Here is a 20,547-nt window from a genome sequence, read left to right on the forward strand (position 1 = left end):
TGTGTAGACTGATCAAGTCGGGGATGTCTCAGTGTGTGTTTAGAGAAGGAGAACCTAGTGTTTCTAATAAAAGCAGATGGTTTTGGGGTGAGCCTCTGAATCTCATCCTGACCCAGGATCAGGGACCAACACTTAGGTGGAGAAAATCTTGCTAAGTTGTGACACCCCCTTAAATGTGGAAGAGAAAAATGCCTTCCAAAGTATCTGAAAAAATATTTCTTTCCAATGTGCATACAGGAATAAAACCATACAGAGAAGGTGAAACTTTTAAGTCACAGTTGGAATTGGAACTACAGGGTCAATTTGATTTAATTCAGCTTAAGTACTGAGGAGCAACTAAATGCAATGCTCCTCTGAGTAAGTGCATAATATGTAGTCTTTAATTTTAAAAAGATGAAATACTTGCATTATAAGTAATCCTAAATGTGATTGGAAATTTTCTGTTCACTCTTTTATCCATTAATAAGCAGAAATGTGAAATAAGGCTCTGGATTTTAAACAATAGAGCATTATCATGACAACAAAAACAATAACTGTGCTGATAACTCTACAAGTTTATTCTCAACTTTGACCATATTTTAAATTGCTAGGATTTAAAGTCACTTTGATTGTTTCAAGATGAAATTTATTGCAATATATAGAAACAATGCTTCCTCCTCCCTTTTTTCTTAACTAAAGAGAAAAAATTGGATTTCTTCCTTAAAAAGCTCTCCTTGAATTTTCTCATGCTCTCTACATCTAATACTTTCATCTGCACAGACATGTATAATGAAAAATATTCATGTGTATGAATTGTTCTTGCCTCCAGTATAAAGAGATCTTTAGCTTACTTTTTTATGATAGCCTGAATATGGTATTCATGAGAGTTGTCAAGTTGAAAATCCTTTAACTGAACTGAACATGCTTTTAGGGTTTTCAAGTATTAAAAGATAAAATCAGCATTTTTCTGGCCACATTTATTATGTGGAGTGAAATCCTAAATCATAGGGGTAAAAAATGCTTTTGAAAGTATCTGAATGCCAAGTCTATTTTAAAAAGAACATCAGATTTGGAATTACTAACCTCAATTCTTCTTCCTCCTTCACTTTAAACAGATATCTATTATAGCATTTATTTATGTTTGTTAGATTATCTGCCTAGTGCTGCAAGGAATACAAAAATTAACAGGACCTGGCTTCTGTGGTACCTTATTCAAGGGTCACAAATTCCTCACATCTCAGGATACAGCACTGTTTTTTTGTTTTGTTTTGTTTTTGGTCTTTTTAGGGCTGCACCCTTGGCATATGGAAGTTCTCAGGCTAGGGGTTGATTCAGAGCTGTAGCTGTAGGCCACAGCCACAGCCACAACAATGCCACATCTGAACCATGTCTGTGATCTACACCACGACTCATGGCACTGCTGGATCCTTAACCCATTGCATGAGGCGAGGGATCGAACCTGCATCCTCATGGAGACTAGTTGGGTTCTTAACCTGTGGAGTCACAATGGAAACTCTAACAGTACCATTTGTAATGTGATGTTCTGTACCCCTCATCCAAAGATAAGAGTCTCTTTCTGCACCTCTTCAAACCAGGCTGATCACATGATTTATTTGGCAAATAGAATGTGACAGGTGAGTCCCAGAGCCATGCCCGTTGTAACTTTTGCCCTTTCTCTCTTGGAACCCTGTAAGCACTATAGAAGCCCAATATTAAAGACTGCTTGGAGACAGAGGTCAGCTCTCCAGCTGTCACAACTGAGCCCAATTCACAGCTGACCCAATAGCTGAATATGGCCATATAAGTGAAACCAGGCAAAACCAGCAAAGAACCACTCAGTCAATTTACAGGATCATGAGAAATAATAAATGGTTATTTTAAGACACCAAATTTTGGTATAGTTTGCTATGCAGTAATAGACTCAAATTGATACCTGGAAATGGAGTTCTGCTGTAACAAAAACTTAAAACACAAGGCACTGGTTTTAGTTCTAGGTTGCAGGTGAAAGCTGAAAGGCAGTGAAAAGGTTGTTAGCAACGGTGGAAGAGCAGTAAGGAAGTTGCTATTAAAGACTGGAGGAAGCCAATTTGTGTTACAGAAAGATGGAACATTTGCAAGACCATTTTCCGAAGTAATGCAGAACAGAGAAAATATACTGAAAGAACCAGTGAATATGGCAAAAAGTTGAGTCAGTTGGCAGTTTTTGGTCATGTATGATAAATTATGTCAAAGGAGGCTTGAACTAGGAAGGAACTCTTCATTTTGTGAGCATACTTAGAGGAGAGGTAAAAGGTCCAGGATTTGTTGAGTTGAAAAATAAAATTATTTCATATTCTCAGTCTCTTCCACTTGCAAATGATTCTCAATGTAAAAAGTGACCTCAAAATAGAGATTAAATCAAGGCTCTTGGTCCTTCGTTAAACTTCAGAAGGAATTAAGATAGTGCCCAATAAACACTTTCACCTAGACAAAAAAAGCATCTAAAAAACTCAAGGCATTGTCATTTGGCAGCTACTCACCTAAAGTACAGAATGATCTATCTTAAGAAACAGATGCAACTCGTGGAGCATGGCAAAAACTTTCACAAGAAACTCACAACATTTTAAAGAGAGTTACACTGATAACAGCTTGGACTGAAATAGACTGAGACAGTTCAAGTAAAAAGAAACCTCTGGGTCCTCAATGTTCTATAGGCAAGAGGTAGACTGAGAAAGCTGCAGACTCAGCTGCAAATAGGAAAGGGAAAAGGAAAGATGTCTCACAAGGCAAGACCAATGGCCTAGAGGGCAGAGCTAAGAGTCAAGGAGACTAATAAACCTTGAAGCCACTTCAAATCAATAGAAGCAAGCTCTAATTAAAAAGCTTTGTCCCTAAACACTTGACTCTAAAGTAGGAAGGACTGGCAATATGGCCTAACTGGATTTCAGAATTGCTATGGACCAATGACTATTATGTGCTTCCCATTCTTCCCTGTCTTGAAGAGGATATCTCAGTCATCCACCATGGTATGTTGGGTGTGTTTAGGCAGATAACTTGACATTTTAGTTCACAGATCCCTAGATCAAAAGTTTCTGTTCTCAAGATACAGCATCACAGGAGCCATGTCCACATCTGGATCTGATGGAAACCATGAGATCATGACCTTGGATCTTGATGCTGAAAATTGAGTTGGGGGAGGGTGCGAGTATATTTTGCATTTGGGAGGGATGAGAATTATGTTGACTGGATGATGGATCTTTACAAACAATCAAAACCTCAACAATTCCTTCCAATATACCCGTTGCTATACAGTGTCAGTTTGCCATTGGAGGTGGAGTCAACTTCCTCACCCCTTGGATCTGGATTGGCTTGTGACTTGCTTTGCTAGGATGTGGCACACATGACACTAGGATCTTCAGCTTCTAGAGGTCTTGCAGCTTCTGCCTTTATGTTCTTGGGAAAACTGCCATAAGAGCATCATGCCCTGAAGAAACTTGGGATGAAAGAGAAGGCCAGCCATCCTACCTATTCCAACTGATCCCATAGCCCAAATTGCAGATCCTCTCTCAGTTAAATGCTGCTTCCTTTGTGGGCCCAGGGAATTTAATCATTCATCCAACACATATTTAATGAGCACTTAGTATATGCCAAGGACTATTTTGGGTGCTTGGAATATATCAGAGAACTAAACATACAAAGATCCCTATTCTCATTCTAGTGAAGCTGGAGTGGGGGAAAATGAAAAGCAACCATAAAAAATAGTTTAAACAAACAAATAAGCTAGAGAGTATTTTAGAAATTGATATGTGTATGGCAAAAGGAGAAGTAGAGCAGAAATGGGAATCTAGAGTGCAGAGTTTAGGGAGGGATTGCTTTGCTGAATCAGATGGTCAAGGTAGGTCTCACTGAGAATATGACATCTGAGCAACAGCTTAAAGGAGGAGAGAAAGTATCAGAGATGTTTACCTCTCTAAAGTAGATGTTTTGCAAGAAGCAAGAGAAAATATTCTTAAATTTCTCATTTGTCCATTTCAGAGAATATCGTATCTATGGAACTTAAAGAAGCTGATGTGAAGAGTGGTCACTCTGATAGGAGAAACGGCATGGACTTTGCACAACACTGCTGCTTAATAAGAAACAACAAGAGAGGAATTAGTTACAGCAATATAGGAAGTATTTCCTAACATAAACACTCTAATCTAGAGTGTACATTGTTTCAGGAAAGAAATATCAAGATAACAGCCACTCTTAAGCATAACAAGGAGGAATTTTTCAGTATCTGAAAAAAGGAGGAATCTTATAGAAATCCAAAATAAATAAATAAATAAAAATTTCCAGAAAAAGAAATCCATACCTATTTCAAGTTGTTCTCAAACTGCTCAACAGGTCAAAGTGCTGGAAATCAAGCTAGAAAACTGTTAAGAACTCTGGAGAATAAAGCTTCTCAGAAAAAGCAAAAGCACATTGTCAGATACAAATACACAGAATTCCACCATCAGGGCAGTCTTCCTGAATAAGCTGCTGGAGAACGTATGCCAGGACATTGAAAACAACACATATAAAAACAAGCTTGAAATACAGAAATCTTGATAGGTGGACAGGCATCCAGCAGAAAAGTGAATAAGATGCAGAGATAAATTTGAATGTGTTTCAAATGGTTATAAAATTAATTACTAAAATATATTTTAAGTTAATTAAATTGATCACTTTTATTTCTCTGATAATAGAAACCAAATTATGGCCTCCATAACCACAGAATTCTGAGGGAAAACTGGGATTAGAGTGGTGTAGTGTAAAAGGAGACAGTATTACATTTCTCATCTTCCATGAGAGATGATTTTTTAAATTACTAATTTATTACTTAATAAGTTGAGTTAATTTAATATAGGCCTAGGATTTGTCTTTCAAAAGTCTAAGTTAATCACTATTAAAATTGAAAGCACAAAATTTATTTTTAAATTTTTTTCATAAAAATAGCAAATAAAAATAAATATATTTTTTTTTGTTCAGCAAAAATGAACAAACTAGAAAAGCATGTACAGAAATGGCAAAGATAAAAAGTGTTAAACAATAACACTACCATCCATAACAATTGTAATGTATAAGCAACACATCCAAAACAAAGAACACAGAAAAGCTTAAAACAATTAAGTTGACAAAAAGCAGAGCAGATAACTCCAAATGAATTATCTTTTGGAGGAAGCTTTTGTCTGTATAAAATAATTGAAAAAGAAAAAGAGCATTTATGTTGTACAGACAAAAGCTATAATCAATTCTGAAGATAAAGTGAACAATAGAGTATTTACAAGGAAGTGAAGCTATAGAAAGACTGTTAAAAATACAATTATATTGAAATTATATTTGACACAGTGCTGTCAATCTATGACAAGAATACAAAGGCAAAAATAAAGCTATAAAAGTTGTTGATAAAAATAGAGAACAAATTTACCAATATTTTAATAATATGTGATTGTATGCTTGAGATCCAAGGAAATAACTTAAAGTGAGTAAATATAAGATAAATATACAAATCTGCATATATTAAAGATTCTTCTTAAGATGGTAGAATAGGCTGATGCCAGAAAGTGGAAACTGCTCTCCAAACATAAATGTGGGATACATATAATTTTAAACTGTTATTTCATAGCTGAAGTCAAAAGTAAGGCAGCAGAAATCCACAGGTCACAAATAAAGCAGGAATCATAAATAATCATAAATAAAATAGATCTAGCTCTTAGGGACTAGGGCTTTAATGCTGTCATGGTGATGAGATAGAAGTCAGGCCTTGGGACTGAAACTAGAACTGTCTCCCCACATAAAAGGAGGAGATGGAAAATGAGGAATCCTAGTCATAACAAGAATAGAGAAATTCTGTCTGCTTATTGTAGGGGATAACATGGAATTGGGCTTTCTTCTAAGCCCATGGCAGAGGGTGTGGGAAAATAGAGTATCTCTTTGCAGATAACATAGCATTATATATATTAAAGACTCCACACACACACACATATACAAAAACCTGTTAGAATAAGCAAATTCAGTAAATTTGCAGGATATAAACTCCACAGACAAAAATCAACTGCATTTCTGTACACTAGCAATGAACTATTGGAAAGAGAAATCAAGAAAAAATTCCATTTGCAATAGGAGCAGAAAGAAAAAAGAAAGGAAGGAAGGAAGGAAAGAAGGAAGGAAGGAAGGAAAGAAAGAAAGAGAGAGAGAAAGAAAGAAAGAAAGAAAGAAAGAAAGAAAGAAAAGAAAGAAAGAAAGAAAGAAAGAAAGAAAGAAAAGGAAAGGAGGAAAGAAAGAAAAGGAAAGGAGGAAAGAAAGGAAGAAAGAAAGGAAAGGAAGAAAGGAAAGGAAAGACCACTTAGGAATAAATTTAAGGAAATGAAATACTTATACACTGGAATATAAAATATTGATGAAAGAAATTGAAAAAGACACAAATAAATGGAAAGATATTCTGTTCATGGATTAGAATAATTAATATTGTTAAAATGTTCATACTATCCAAAGCAACCTACAAATTTAATGCAATGTCTACCAAAATGGCATTTTTTTGGCAGAAAGAGAACAAAGAATCCTAAAGTTTGTAAGGAACCACAAAAGATCCCAAATAGTCAAAGAAATCTTGAATAAGAAGAACAAAGCTGCAGGCATCACACTTCCTGGCTTCAAGCTATATTACAAAGCCTTCATAATCAAAACAGTATGTTTTTGGCATAAAACAGACACCAGAAACAAAAAACAGATGGCCTATCAGACCAACAATACACTTTTTTAAAGCAAACAATGCAATTAATTAATATCTTCAAAGTGTTCAGGAAAAAACCATTTTTAATCTAGAGCTATATTCCCAACAAAAATATTACTTAAAAGTAAAGAAGAAATTACATTTTCAAACATACAAAAGTTAATTGAGTTTACTAGACACATCTCCTCACTTGAATAAAAAGGAAATAAATTCACAAAAAGGAGTCCTGTGTAGGATTCAACAGTGAGCAAAGAAATTGGTAAAACATCTTGGAAAATTTGAACAGGCATTAATTGAAAGTAATAACCACAATAACAGTCATGGTGGGGTTGAATAGACTGAAACAACAAATAGCTGTGATTTTAAATATGGGGACATTCAGAGAGAAGTGAGGGCATTCTTTTTTTTTTTTTTTTTTTTTTTTTTTTTTCCTTATTCTGGATGAGAATAGAGAGGTTGACCTCAGACTTTTTAGCAAAATCTGCTGGTAAAGCTTCCATATTAAAATGTGGAGAATAACATGTAAATTAATAGATAATAACTTCCAAATCCAAAAGGTGGAAGTGGAGAAAAGCAGGAAACAATAAAACCTTATCAGACCAACAGAAAGCAGAGCTTTAATGATGATGTGCAAAACAACATGTTGCAGCGTGGGGCAATGAGAGGGGTGTTCTTATAGATGCTGGGGGAATACAGATTGGAACATTATTTCTGGACAGTGATTTAACTACATGTACAAGAGGAACCATGTGAGTTTTCATTGCTCATTAATTCAACTTCTTGGAATTTATCCTAAGATGGGACAGAATATGTAGAGATGTAAAGAAATATTTATATGTACAGATATTTGTACCATTATATACTGGTTAAAAATTGAAAATAGCCTAATGCTCAGTATTAAATGAGATATAAATTATCCAGTCAAAATTTTGTGCTCAGTGCATATTTAGTAAACTAATAAATTAACCTTTATATAACTTTGTGATAAAAGCAGATTAATAAACAAATTAGTGGTTTTCAGTGGGGATGTGGGGGAGGGACGTGGTGGAGGTAGGGGATTAAGAGATATAAACTATGTATAAGTGATTAAGAGATACTCTACTATGTACAAAATAGATAAGCAACAAGGATGTACTGTACAGCACAGAGAAATATAGCTGTTAATTTTAAATAACTTTAAGTAGAATATAATCCATAAAAATATTGAATCACCATGCTGTACACCTTTAACTATGTAATATAGTAAATCGACTACGATTTTAAAAATTACTGAATTTTTAAAAAGCATATTAATAAAAATAGTCAAGTATAGGTTGACTATTTTTGACTGACCTATACTAGCACTAGGGTTAGGGTTAGGGTTAGGGTTAGGGTTAGGGTTAGGGTGCTAGTATAGGTCAGTCATTTCTCTGAGCCTTTATTTGTATCAACTACTTTAGTTCTCATTATCTTTAAGGTTGATACTGTTACTATTTCCATTTTATGGATTTTAAATTGAGGCACAGTATTTATTTATTTATTTATTTATTTTTGAGGCACAGTATTTAAGTCACTTGCCCAGGCTCAGGCAGCTAGTATGTGGTAAAATTCTGACTCATTCTCAGCAGTCCGGCCACAGCTCTTGAGTGCTTTATCCCTTGCTGTCCTGCTGTCCAGGATAAGCCCAGTGTGTGTAAGTGTGTATTTATGTGTGTATGTATGCAAAATATACCTCACTTCTCAATGGTCTTTTTCTGTCAGGCTGGGCCAAATATTATAGAGAAGAAAGATACCTAAGTCAGAGGGGGAGGTAATATATGAATCCAAGTTTGGGAAAACCTTGGAAGAAAAACGGCCCAGGTTTTCCATTTTGCACAGTTACAAATAGAATCTGTAATGGAAGGTGTTTCACACCCTGCCTGCTGGTGCATCAGGCAGAGCTGTAGTTCTGAGCATACAGATGAGATGCTATAAAATTCATGCACTGCTACAGCTCATTTACTTTATTCCTTGGGATTCCCCATAGGTCTTCACCCAAAGCATATAATTCAACAAGCAAGTTTTGGCTTCCTAATCCACAGACTATTAGGAGAAAGGGTTTTGAAGCAAGTCCACTAATGGTAACCAATGAATAGCTAAGAGGAGAAAGAAGTACTAAAAAAAAAATAAAGATTAGAAAGTTCATATAGCATGGCAGTATGGGCTGTGTATCATGGGAACTAAGCCCATGTGCTCCAAGAACCCTTGTCATAATATCAAGCTATTTCACAGCCCAGGGCACTGTAATTGAAGTTCACTGTAGTCATCACTTGTCATTAAAAAAACAAAGTATTAAATTATATTTAACAAGGGTAAGGAATGCATAATGCATTCTAAAGTTTTTTAAAATAAAAACAACAGGAAGTTCCCGTCATGGCTCAGTGGTTAATGAATCCGACTAGGAACCATGAGGTTGCGGGTTCGATCCCTGGTCTTGCGCAGTGGGTAAACGATCTGGCATTGCCGTGAGCTGTGGTGTAGGTTGCAGATGCAGCTCGGATCCCACACTGCTGTGGCTCTGGCGTAGGCCAGCAGCTACAGCTCCAATTTGACCCCTAGCCTGGGAACCTCCATATGCCTCAGGAGCGGCCCAAGAAATGGCAAAAAGACAATAAATAAACAAATAAATAAATAAATAAATGAAAACAACAGAATAAGATAAAATTTTCAAATTGTCTTTTGCAAGGCAACCCTCAACTATCTGGAGATGTAACTTCCCTGGGGTACTCTCTTCCCTTACAAAGCTGGAAGGTAAATGAGGCATTGCCGTGCTGTTCTGGGGGATTTCACAGATCAAATATCAAACTTGAGCTGTAATGTGTGATATACTCATCAGTATGCATGCTGAAAAAAAAATGTGATGGATTAACTCATCAGAAACTCATGAGTAAATGTGTGCTCGACATAATCCACACAAACCTGTCAGGTTGAGGGGATCCTGAATAGAAATAAGTAGCCATTCACAAAGAATGAGGCAGGGAATTGGGTTTCTGTTCCCAGGACTCTGCGTGGAAAAAAGCACCCTGCACAATGGAGGTTTCTGTAACCTTCCCTTAACTCTGTCTTATGCACAATGACACACATAGAAGACAAAATTTAAGAATTGTGAGAAAACAGTGGAAGTTGTCTACTTCCACTTCACTATTGGATGAGGAAATTGGCATCTGAGCTCATCACACATGGATGGAGCTGCTACACACCCCACAGTGGCGACTCCCTTTCTGTGCCCTGGTTGCTTCTGTTGCTTCTAGGGCGTTCTCTGTCTCCATTCTGTTAGGCAGAGAATCACTGGGCAAGGGGTAGATGGAGCATTCTTCTGTCTTCCTCTTTCATCCTCAAGTTCAATTGCACACAACTCTAATCCCCTGAACAAGAATATCATCGTTGGGAAGAGTTCCCAAAGAGCCTCCCTTTTGGGCTTTCCCTTGTTCTAAACTTCTCCCCACCAATCAGTCAAGAAGACGGTATTGAGCTCCGCTCTGTACTCGTGGATACCAAGGAGAAAAACACACAGCATCCTGCCTCCAGGAACTTCCTGAAGCATGAACAAGTGTGCAGTAAAGAAGATTAGTGTGACAAGCATTCAGGGAAGAACAAAGAGAGAGATCAGGGCTGCCCCAGCCATTGGCAAAGCTTCTTAGCATGGACAGAAGCTTTGAAAGATGAGTAGGGCTTGCTCTGCCCTCCAGCATAAACCCCAGATTCCTTATGGTAAGTGAGACCTTTCATTCCTGGCCTCTGCCTGTCTGCTCAGCTCATCTCTATCCTTGTGAGCCCTTATAGTCTATGCTCCATGGAACCAACGGAGGCTCTTCCAACATTGCAGGCTCTCCCCGTTCCCCTAACTCTGGTCTCTGCACAGTGTGCTCTTTTGGTCTCAGTCTCCTTCACACTCCTTCCCTCTACCTACTCAACTTTCTCCTTCAAGTCAGATCATCCTCCAGGAAAGGTCCTCTGAGGCCCCAGCTTCCCAGTTCTCTTATCTGTGCTTCTGTGGGGCCTATGCTTACCTGGTTATGGAAATGAAAACTGAGTAGTAGGAACTACTACGTTAGCAAAGGTGGGAAAAATCATCAGTGGTGGGGGGTGGGGGTGCAGGGCATTGTGGGGGGCGCAGGTATGAGACTCATTTGACTCAGAGGGAAGATGTCCTTTGGATAAAGAAAGGAATACCAAATTCTTGCGGTTTTTATATGGCAAAATGTATGGCAAAGGGACTGAACCAGCTTTATTACAAAGGAGCCATTCAAGATTCCTGAGCAAGGAATTTGCAACAAATTGTGAGCCATCATAGATTAGGTGACAAGTCCCCAACAGCAGATCCCAAACATAACCACCTTTCATGAAGGAGAAAAAGATGTACTCAGGATGAAACCACCAACCAGCCTTGTGATTTTGTCCAGAGTAGATACTCTCTATTTAAAGTGAAGATGATAATTTTCCTTTATAAGTTGTGAGAATTAAATGAACAGCATGGCACAGGAGATGCCCAGTGCCTGCAAGCATTACTAATATTAACATGCTCTAAACCAGGAAGGCTCTGGGTGTTATTTGTGGGAGTGCCGTATTTGAAATTAGATTCAGAGACACTCAGCGGGGAATATTAGAGATAGGGAAGAAATAGAGGCAGAGAGAAGAGAAAAATGATGAGAAGCAGAAAGAGAACGTGCAAAGAAAAAACAACACATCACTTTAAAACCTTCACCATGAAATTTACCCTCTCTTTATTTTCCTGTCTGATGCCACGTTTTGCAGTATAGTAGCAATAACTTCTCCTGCTTTATAGTACCCTCACAATAAATGGCTGCTGAGCTTGATTTACAACCTTAGCGAAGTGCAGGCATTTAATCATTCCCAGCAGCTGCTTAAGGCTCTGTATATCACTGTTCAGGAGCGATTATCTAGGAACCATATTTAAAGGGCTGGAGAGCTGGTGGCTGGTCCTATAGGGCTGAGGTTCAGGGCTTAGGGACTGGAGGGGTTCCTTCCAAACTCTGCCCTGTGCTCCTTATAAAGGGACCAAAAGATGTTTCCCAGCTTCTTGAGAACTGGGGGAGGCAGCCAACATCCCTGAAGAGCTTCAGATCATACAAGACCCGTGGCTCATAGTGCACTCATTCAGGAAGTCAGCTAGCCTTTGAGAAAACCTCACAGTGAAAGCAGCAAACAGGCAACATCATGACTAAAAATGCTCTTTCTCCGCGCCCTCTTTTACCTACACTGGCCTTTTAAAGAGCAGACCCAGGTTGTGCCCCCACTGCAGCAGGATTTCAAGTAATTGAGAGAAGCCCTGGTTTGGCTGCTTTATCCAAGCTGTGCTCTGGGAAGGAGGGATTTATTCTTAGACCTTCAAATTTATAGTCATCTGAGGGGACTTTTTCATCTCCAAGGTATTGAGTATTGTGTCTTTTAAACTCCCGGGTTTGTGAGTGAGAATTTGGGAGGAGCAGGTGGCCTGGAAAGATACAGTCAGTAAAAGCTTGGTCTTCTGACCCGGACAGTCACCTCCTGCCCAAAGTCCCCCCAACCCCACTGGCATTTGTAACAATGTTGCAGGAGCCCTGTGACATCTGACATCTCCCTGAGGGCCAGCCACCCAGTTTGGCAGGGACATGTGTTGCCGTGTTATCTCAGAGCTGAGACCCGCTTCTCTGTCTTCCATTCAATTGCACGGGAGATGGCATCTAACAGGCACTCTTTCAAGGGCCTGAGCTCAATCGGAGGGCATGTTGACAGTGGGCAGAAAGCAGCTGAGCCCTGGACTAAGAGGAATCAGAGTGTGAGTGCTGAAGAATGTCTGATAAGGAGTTTTGTGGTCGAAGAGGGGGAGTTAAAAGAAATATTTGAAGATCGGCTGACTTGCATGGAGAGCCATACACTCGTCCAGCAGGTTGAGGAAGGATCGTAAACTCTTCAAGTTCATTTCCTCATCAATCACCAGCCTTTCAGGAGCATACAACAGAGATCTACTCCATTTTATAAGATCTTTAAACTGAATGAGAAATCGTATCCTGGGCATTTTAGATTCTGGATTAGGCAAAAGTGGGAAAGCTACCTGAATTATGGAAGAAAGGAAATGGTTCTGTGTCAAGACCCCTCCTACTTAAAACCTCCTTCAACCCTCATTTCTGTACCAAGGACATATGATTATTAGCAGATGGGAAGGAAACCAAGGGTTAGAGGGGTTACATATCTCACCAAGGTCACAGAGCTGGTAAACTTCAGCTGGGGTTCACTTTGTCAACTGAAAGCCACCGTATCAACACTCATCTTAATGGAGGGAACAGGTAACAAAGATGGTGCTTTGCATCACTACCTTAAGTCAGACTCATATTAGGATCACTTTCTGTAATATGTTCCAAGCAATATCCAGATTCCATTGTTGGGCTGGGATTTAAAAAAAAAAAAAAGCTGGAGTTCCCGTCGTGGCGCAGTGGTTAACGAATCCGACTAGGAACCATGAGGTTGCGGGTTCGGTCCCTGCCCTTGCTCAGGGGGTTAACGATCCGGCGTTGCCGTGAGCTGTGGTGTAGGTCGCAGACGCGGCTCGGATCCAGCGTTGCTGTGGCTCTGGCGTAGGCCGGTGGCTACAGCTCCGATTCAACCCCTAGCCTGGGAACCTCCATATGCCGCGGGAGCGGCCCAAGAAATAGCAACAACAACAACAACAACAACAACAAAAAGACAAAAAAAGACAAAAACAAAAAAACAAAAAAAACAAAGCTATTTTCATTGTTGCTGTTATTCTCAAATAACTAGCCTAGAGATTGGACAGGATCTTCAACATTTGATTTGCCAGGTCTCTGTGAGATTGGAGTATGTGGCAATAGGATTTACCTGTTGAGCTATGAAGTCTTTTTCAAGTCTTTGGGACCTTGAGTGACTGGTAGAGGCTTGCTCGCTGACACCTCAGGGAGAGCCCCCCTGAATATATGATTGAATGGCTCTCAAGTTTGGCAAATGGGTCTTAGTGGTGAGCTATGCAGAATGGTGTTTGAACTGTGGAGATAGCTTGTTCTAGCCATTTACCAGCTGTATGATCTTGAATAGGCTACCTAACCTCTCTGAGTCTTTGTCTCATCTCCTGCAAAATAAGGATATTAATGGTGACTACCTAAGAGCATCACTGCCTGCCCATGGTAAGGACTCAACATTGTTTTTGTGATTGTCATAACACTCCTCTTTCGTTCGTTTTTGCTCATTCCCAAGGTCACAACAGTTGGAAAACTGATCACTACCAGAGTGATTATGGGAATATTTCTGTAGGAAGAACGAACTGCTTGACATTTTCTTGAACCTCTCTTGATAAGCCTTGGGATTGGGGAGGAGGGTTATTTCATGGCCCTGGTGAGAAGCATAATATCCACCTGACTTACCTCCTCTTCTTGCCTCCCCAGTATTCCAGCATTGACATATTAGAAACCTGCCCCCTTTTGTTCACAAGTTCTTATACCAAGGACAGTGAAACAACCAAGTGCAGACCCCCCACTGCTTATAAAAAGCTCTGTTATGCTCTTGCAGAAGCTAAAGGTGAACCTCAATCAAGTGGTTTATTTATAGTTTGAAGAGTTATATTCCACCTACTGCCTCAGGGTTTCAATCAGAAGAGAGGACCTCCCTGATGCTCATCTCTCACCCCAGAGCTGTCGGGACACAGACACGTCAGCCCTCTGGAGGTTGCCACAGGTCAGCAGTAACCGGTGACGTTTGAAGGAACTGAATCTCCAGCATATCCATCAAATAAATTACTGCCTGGCATGAAGGGATGAGGAGCAGTTGAATGCCTTCCCAGAAAAAAAATGGTGAGTGGAAAAGCACCTGCTCCCGAAGAGCAGACAGATTCCTGGTTGTTTTCTTCATTATAAAGTAAATATGACAGTGTCCTTGCTTTCAGAATGGTGACAGCAAGAAGGTCATGTACCCCAGTAACATCCATCTTCCTGTCGTTTCATGTCTAGAGGGGCTGGAGGGCTGGTGTGAAATGCTATTCTGGAAACCAGAGCTCCTTTAGACCTTCAGGAACTCCCCCAGAGCTGGACGACTGTAGGCATTCTGCATGTTTACGAAGTGCAGGGAGGAACGAATGAGGCTCGGATTCATCCCACTGAAGAATAGAAAGTCTTGCCTGTTGATCGCTATCCACTCACTTTCTTATTTGCTCCAACTGAAGTGAGGAGTCCCTCACCACTTCCTCCCTTCCCACGCATAGCAGGACTTCCAGAATCATCTCAACTTTTGGTCCACCCAACTTTGTCTTACACATCCTTCACTGTCTGAGCCCCACAAGAACTCAGAAGGAATGGCTTTACTGTCTACACCAAGCCACCCTGGGCTTCTTGGTTGGGAGAGGGGGCTGAGGGGAGGCTGTGAAAAAACATCGCATTTGGACCTCAGGTCCACTTTGCCATTTAGCAATATACCGGTGATTCAGATTTTGATTCTGAGAGGCTTCAGGAGCTTTGAGACCATAGCTATGGTTTAGTGGAAAAGCAGAGTTCAGACAAATGAGGGAAAATTCCCTCTCTGTTACACATTACCTACATACCATAACATAGATCCTTGTGGGACCATGATAGGAATTAGAAATTATATATGTAAAACAATTGGTGCAGTGGTGCTTAACAAAGGGCGTTTTGACATTGGTATTGGGACGTTTTTAGATAGGCACAATCGGGGGTTCTCAGAGTGGGTTCTAGGTCCTCTAAGGGCTCTGGATGTGTTCTATATGGATGTGGTTGTTTTGGTGATTCTGGCCTTGGTAGAAAGGATACTAAACCCTCCACAATGCTGGACACAGTCCAATGAAGCAGCTCCAAATGCCAGTTGTGCTCCTGTTGGGAACCTCCTCCTCTCAATCTCAGGTCCTCTCGACTGTGCTCATTTCCCTTGTCCACCACCAGAAGATCCATGTCCAGCCTCTCAGAAGCTCCATGGAGATTTTGAAACATTTAATCACTCAGGGGCTGAGCAATGGCTCCAGATATCTTTGGAATCCGCTTGAAATTTGAAGCCCTGAGTCTGAGTCCAAGTTTTTCCATTGATGAGTCATAGTGGTCCTGGTTAGAAAGTATCCTTTTCTCCCAAACCTCTTCTTTGTTATTTGTAACTTATTGATTCTGAAATTCCTCAAATGATCATAAGCATTAAATCAGAAAATGTACATGGAAATGCTTGGGGGCCATAAGGTCCTTTACAACTGTATAGCACATGGACAGATGACCAGTAGTATGTGCTGTAACATAATTGACTAGACCCAATTTAAGGCTCTTGAGAAATCTGACTGGCTTGAGCAATGCTTTGCAGAGCCTTATTGGAGCCGGAGGCACAAGGAAAAAATCAATAACTCTTATCCTGCCTTCTTTAAAATTTTGATATTTTTGTTCATCAGGAATTTCTGTTTACATTAATTTTGATTCCAAAAAAATGTTTTATGACAATATTATTTACTTTGATTAATGAGTGTTTTGGTACCCCCTTAAATTTTGCACCCCAGGCAAATGCCCCACCCCCTCACCCTTGTCTCAGCTCTGGGGCTGAGGTTTTGGCTCAGACTCCTTAATCTTCATTCCAGATGGTTGTGCTTCAGTGCAAATCTTTTGTCCCTTTTTCTGTACATTGGGGAAAGAGAGCCTACAGGATTCATTGCCTTCTTATAATAACTTGATATCCTTGAAGGTAGTAATCAAGCTGTTCATTAGCTGCCTTTTCTCTACTAAATTACCCTAACGTAGCTCTTCCTCAGAGTGCCTCCACTTCCTTAAAGAGCCAACTTTGCAACACATTTTCAACCTGGCTGCTGATTTTTGAGCTGTCAGTTGTGAGAAAAAAATAATTTGTTGACAAAAGCATGTCCAGGGTAACTTCATGTATTTTGACTTGCGATGCATTTCCTATCGTTTCTCCCACGTTAAAGTACTTGGGGGGGAAAAAGGTACTTAGGGACCTGCAAGTCTACATATGGCACCAATGGACATTACTGTAGTCTATTGAGGGGGCTTTTTTACCTGGACCCCTCCTCTACAAAGCTTTCTTCTATCCTGAGACTGTAATAAACCTAATAGGTTTGGGGCACTAAGACCAGGTGACTTCTCAGAGCCTCCCAGCCACAACTGAGCTACCATGGAGGACTTTGGAGCATGGTGGCTTGGGTTTCACCTATGTTTTCTATACTTCTCAGGTGGAGGGAAATTAGTAATGGCATCACAATCCACTACCCTTAAAAAGAACATCCTGTGACCCAGTATCCTAGATCTTTGCCTGGCTTGAGTTTTTTTCTTCAGAAACAATTGCCATTTATTGAATACCAAATTAGTGCTAATCTGTGATCCCAGTCACCCCCACTTTACAGATGAGAAACTGAATGTAATAAGAATTTAAACAACTTGCTCAGGATCATACAGCTGGTTAGGAGGTGACTGGGGTTTGAAGCTGGCCATCTGGCTTCAGAGTTTGTGCATTTAATCACTGTTTTATTCTGCTTCTTGGAGACCATCAACTAGAGCAATTGCGGTTAATCCTTGCAATGACTCCACATGCCAGATCTTATACCCATTTCCATTTGATAAAGTTGAAGTTCCAGAAAGTAAAATTACTGGGTCACATTTTACTCTTTTTTTTTTTTTTAACTGAGCGAAATCCATGAACAATAGATGTGTTCCTCTGGGCTGACATTTCCTCCTCGTGGGAAGGGCATTCGTTGGCCAGCCAGGCTCTGCAGCCCCGTGCAAGTTTGCCACTCAGAAACAAATGGGAAGTAGATTTCTTTTTTATCATATCTTAAAGGACAAAGTGTGAATTCTTGCAGATGCCAACATGAGTTTAAGTGAGAAAGATTGAAAGGCTCATTGCACAAGAGTGTCCCCATAGGCCACTGTTACACACCAGGCTGGCGAGCTAATATACACTCGGCTGACTTTGGAGGTGCCAGCTTCATTTTAGGAATGGGTATGCGGGGGCTGATTTAATCTAACTCATTTTGGTTCAGCCTGGCAGCCTCAGAAAAGAAGGAGTCGGGTATCTCCTGCTGAGGCCTGGCTTTTGGAGGAGGCCAATTGTATGCTCTGGATGCCCAGAGACTCCTGTGCCCCTGTGAGCACCCCAGCCCAGCACATGCCCCTGGGGCACAGAGCATGCCATCACTCACCATTCTGTGCACTTGCTCAGGCTATCTGGGTCTAGATGAAGGAGATTTGCATAGTTTTAATAAATATTAATAACCATTTTAATCTCAGTAAACCTTTCAAATGAGACATTCAGATCACTTCCCAGTCATTGCGGGCTCCCCACGAGAGTCCAGTAATCATTCTGCAAAGCTGTGCCAACTCTTCAGGCCTTCAGGGCCCCGTTAGGCTAGGTCTGTGTGATAAGGGTGTGTGTGGGGAGACAGCAAACAAGTGCTAAGGATGGGCGGGTGGCCGATCACACTTGTCGGCCCAACTCCATTGTCAAATATTGTACTCCTGTCTCTCTTTTTAATTCGTTTACCATCTGTGCTCTATTATATTTGTAGTGGGATGTTTTATTGTATTAATGATCATACTAGAAGCTAATATTTACTGCGTGCTTACCATGTGCCAAGCAATGAGCTGTGTACCTTAAATGCCATTTCATTCAGTCCTCCCAGCTACATTACTAAATAACTATCACTGTCATCCCCACCATACAGATCAGAAAACTGCGTCTCAAAGAGGTTGCTTGTCTCGAGTCATAGAACTAGTAAATCACATGGCAGTAGCTGGTTTAAACTGAGGTTTCTTTGCTTCTAAACATCTTGGGCTGTCAGTGGGGTTGACTTATCATTCACATTTTCATTAAAGCTGAAATGGTTTGGAACAAAGAGTGTTCTGCAATTTGATTAAAAAAAAGAGTAGTCAGGTAGACCCAGGCTTGGAGTGGAAGATAGACATGTGTGTATGTGTGTATGTGTGTGTATAAGAGAGAGAGAGAGGGAGAGGCATTGAGAGAGATTACTTCAAAGAGCCTAGGAGCCTATAAAGCGAGTTTTTAAAATCCCTTTCCATCCATAGAATCAGGCCAAAATAGCTTAATGAGCCATTTGAGCTGGAAGAGTTCTCAGGGATTATCTAGGTCAAGATTTGTATTTTACACAGAAGGAAACTGAGGAACAGAGAAGTGAAGTAACTCCTTCAAGGTCATCATAGTCATAAAGATTCAAATTATTCCCTCAGAGACTTTTTCTTCTTGCTTCTTAACAACACATTTTGAGATATATACAGACCAAAGACTAGAACAAAACAAGATGTTTTACTATGATTTCTCTCTTCAAGTGTAAATCATCGCTTACTGGTGTTCTCTGCATCATCTGTCTTAGCAGATGGACGTTCTAGAACACCTACAACTCAGCACAAATGAAGTCATCATGGTCATTCTCCAGAATCATCAGATTTTCCTGTTTCAAAACCCAAAATGTTAATGTGCCATTATCGAGAGGCCAGCTGTTCCCTCTAGTTTAAGACTCACATCCTGGGTTGATGGTTTGTGTCTCAAAAGGAATTCTTCTGTGAATGGAAGTTAACTGTCTGTATATTTGCACCATTGCCAGAGAGTGGGTGGCTAAAGGGGCTAGGCACCTTGTGCTTTCATCACTGTCCTCAGTGCCTTAGCATAAGCCCTGGCACAAAGTCTATACTTTTCAGATGTTTGTTGAGTTGATGGATGGGTGAATGTACAGACCTGGAAATCTTTTTCATCAGTGAAGCATTGTTTCAAGAAGCTCATCCTTAACACTAATGGAATAACAAAACAGAGACATGGCAGGACAGCCCAGGCCCAGGTGCAGACCTGGCCAGTCTCTAGACTGATAGTGTTAAAACATTCAGGAGTTCCCTTCATGGCTCAGTGGTTAATGAGCCCAACTAGGATCCATGAGGATGCAGGTTCAATCCCTGGCCTCACTCAGTGGGTTAAGGATCTGGCATTGCCATGAGCTGTGCTGTAGGTCACAGACATGTCCCAGATCTGGCATTTCTGTGGCTGTACTATAGGCCATCAGATGTAGCTCCAATTCGACCCCTAGCCTGGGAACTTCCAGATGCCACAGGTGAGGCCCTAAAAAGCAACAAACAAACAAACAAAAAAAATATTCAAATACCTTTTCAGGCTTAGATTGCCCTCTTCCAGTTTATCAACAAGAAAACAGCCAGCAGTTGCTAAGATGTCCTACACTAATCATCATTTTTAATGGGAGGGGTAGCTGTATGAGGCATTAAAGGGGCACCCCAAATATTCCTTTTAATTATATCAGAGGGAAGGAATTTTTGGTATATTTTTAAAGTTAAACCTGAGTTTTCCCAAGTGCCATAATTTCAGTATGATCCCTCTATGACCGCTGAAGCCACAGGTGAAGTTTTAGAGACTGATTCATGCATTCTTTTTAATTCGGCATTTATTGTCTGTTACTCCATGTGCCCAGGAGATAATCATGAAAAAGGCATAGTCTCTTGTCCTCAAGGGACCTTCAGTCTTGGGAAGAGGGGTTAGAAAGAGCACACGAGTCAACAGGCAATTATAACAAAGCCAAGTCACTCTCAGGTCAGGCTGTGGAAGCCTAACTCCCCACTCTATATTTCACTAGTTGTTTGACATTAAGTGAGTTCCTTAATTTCTCTAAACCTTGTGTCATCAAATACAAAATAGGGATCATAGTAATATCTACCATGCAAAGTTCTTGAGTGTATTCAAGGAGATAATATATGTATATGTAAATGGTTAGCAGAGCATGTGGTATGTGTTAAAAAATATTATTACAACAGTGGTTCTTACACTCCTGTTGTAACTACTTTAATGAAATATGCAAG

General features: G+C 40.1%; 1 protein-coding gene and 1 long non-coding RNA gene across 6 annotated transcripts in view; one reads left to right on the top strand and one right to left on the bottom strand.

Annotated features, from left to right (window-relative positions):
* CLVS1 (clavesin 1) overlaps window positions 1-20,547 on the bottom strand; it is a 151,275-nt gene that overhangs the window by 116,461 nt on the left and 14,267 nt on the right. The window lies entirely within an intron of this gene.
* The window catches only part of LOC106510074 (uncharacterized), a 188,340-nt gene that overhangs the window by 74,252 nt on the left and 93,541 nt on the right, over window positions 1-20,547 (top strand). The window contains exons 4-5 of one of the 4 annotated variants that reach the window (XR_014843761.1): window positions 14,372-14,532; window positions 14,689-18,566. The exons of 2 other annotated variants lie outside the window; for them this stretch is intronic. This is a non-coding gene — a long non-coding RNA (uncharacterized LOC106510074). Of the gene's footprint in view, window positions 1-3,993; window positions 6,123-14,371; window positions 14,533-14,688; window positions 18,567-20,547 lie in introns of those variants that run through there. One more of the 4 variants, XR_001308208.3, reaches the window with a different exon arrangement.

This window comes from Sus scrofa, chromosome 4 (genome assembly GCF_054392235.1).
Source record: "Sus scrofa isolate SSC_HxYL_T2T_F1_AM1 chromosome 4, Sscrofa_HxYL_maternal_Yorkshire_Landrace_v2.0, whole genome shotgun sequence".
NCBI lineage: Eukaryota > Metazoa > Chordata > Mammalia > Artiodactyla > Suidae > Sus > Sus scrofa.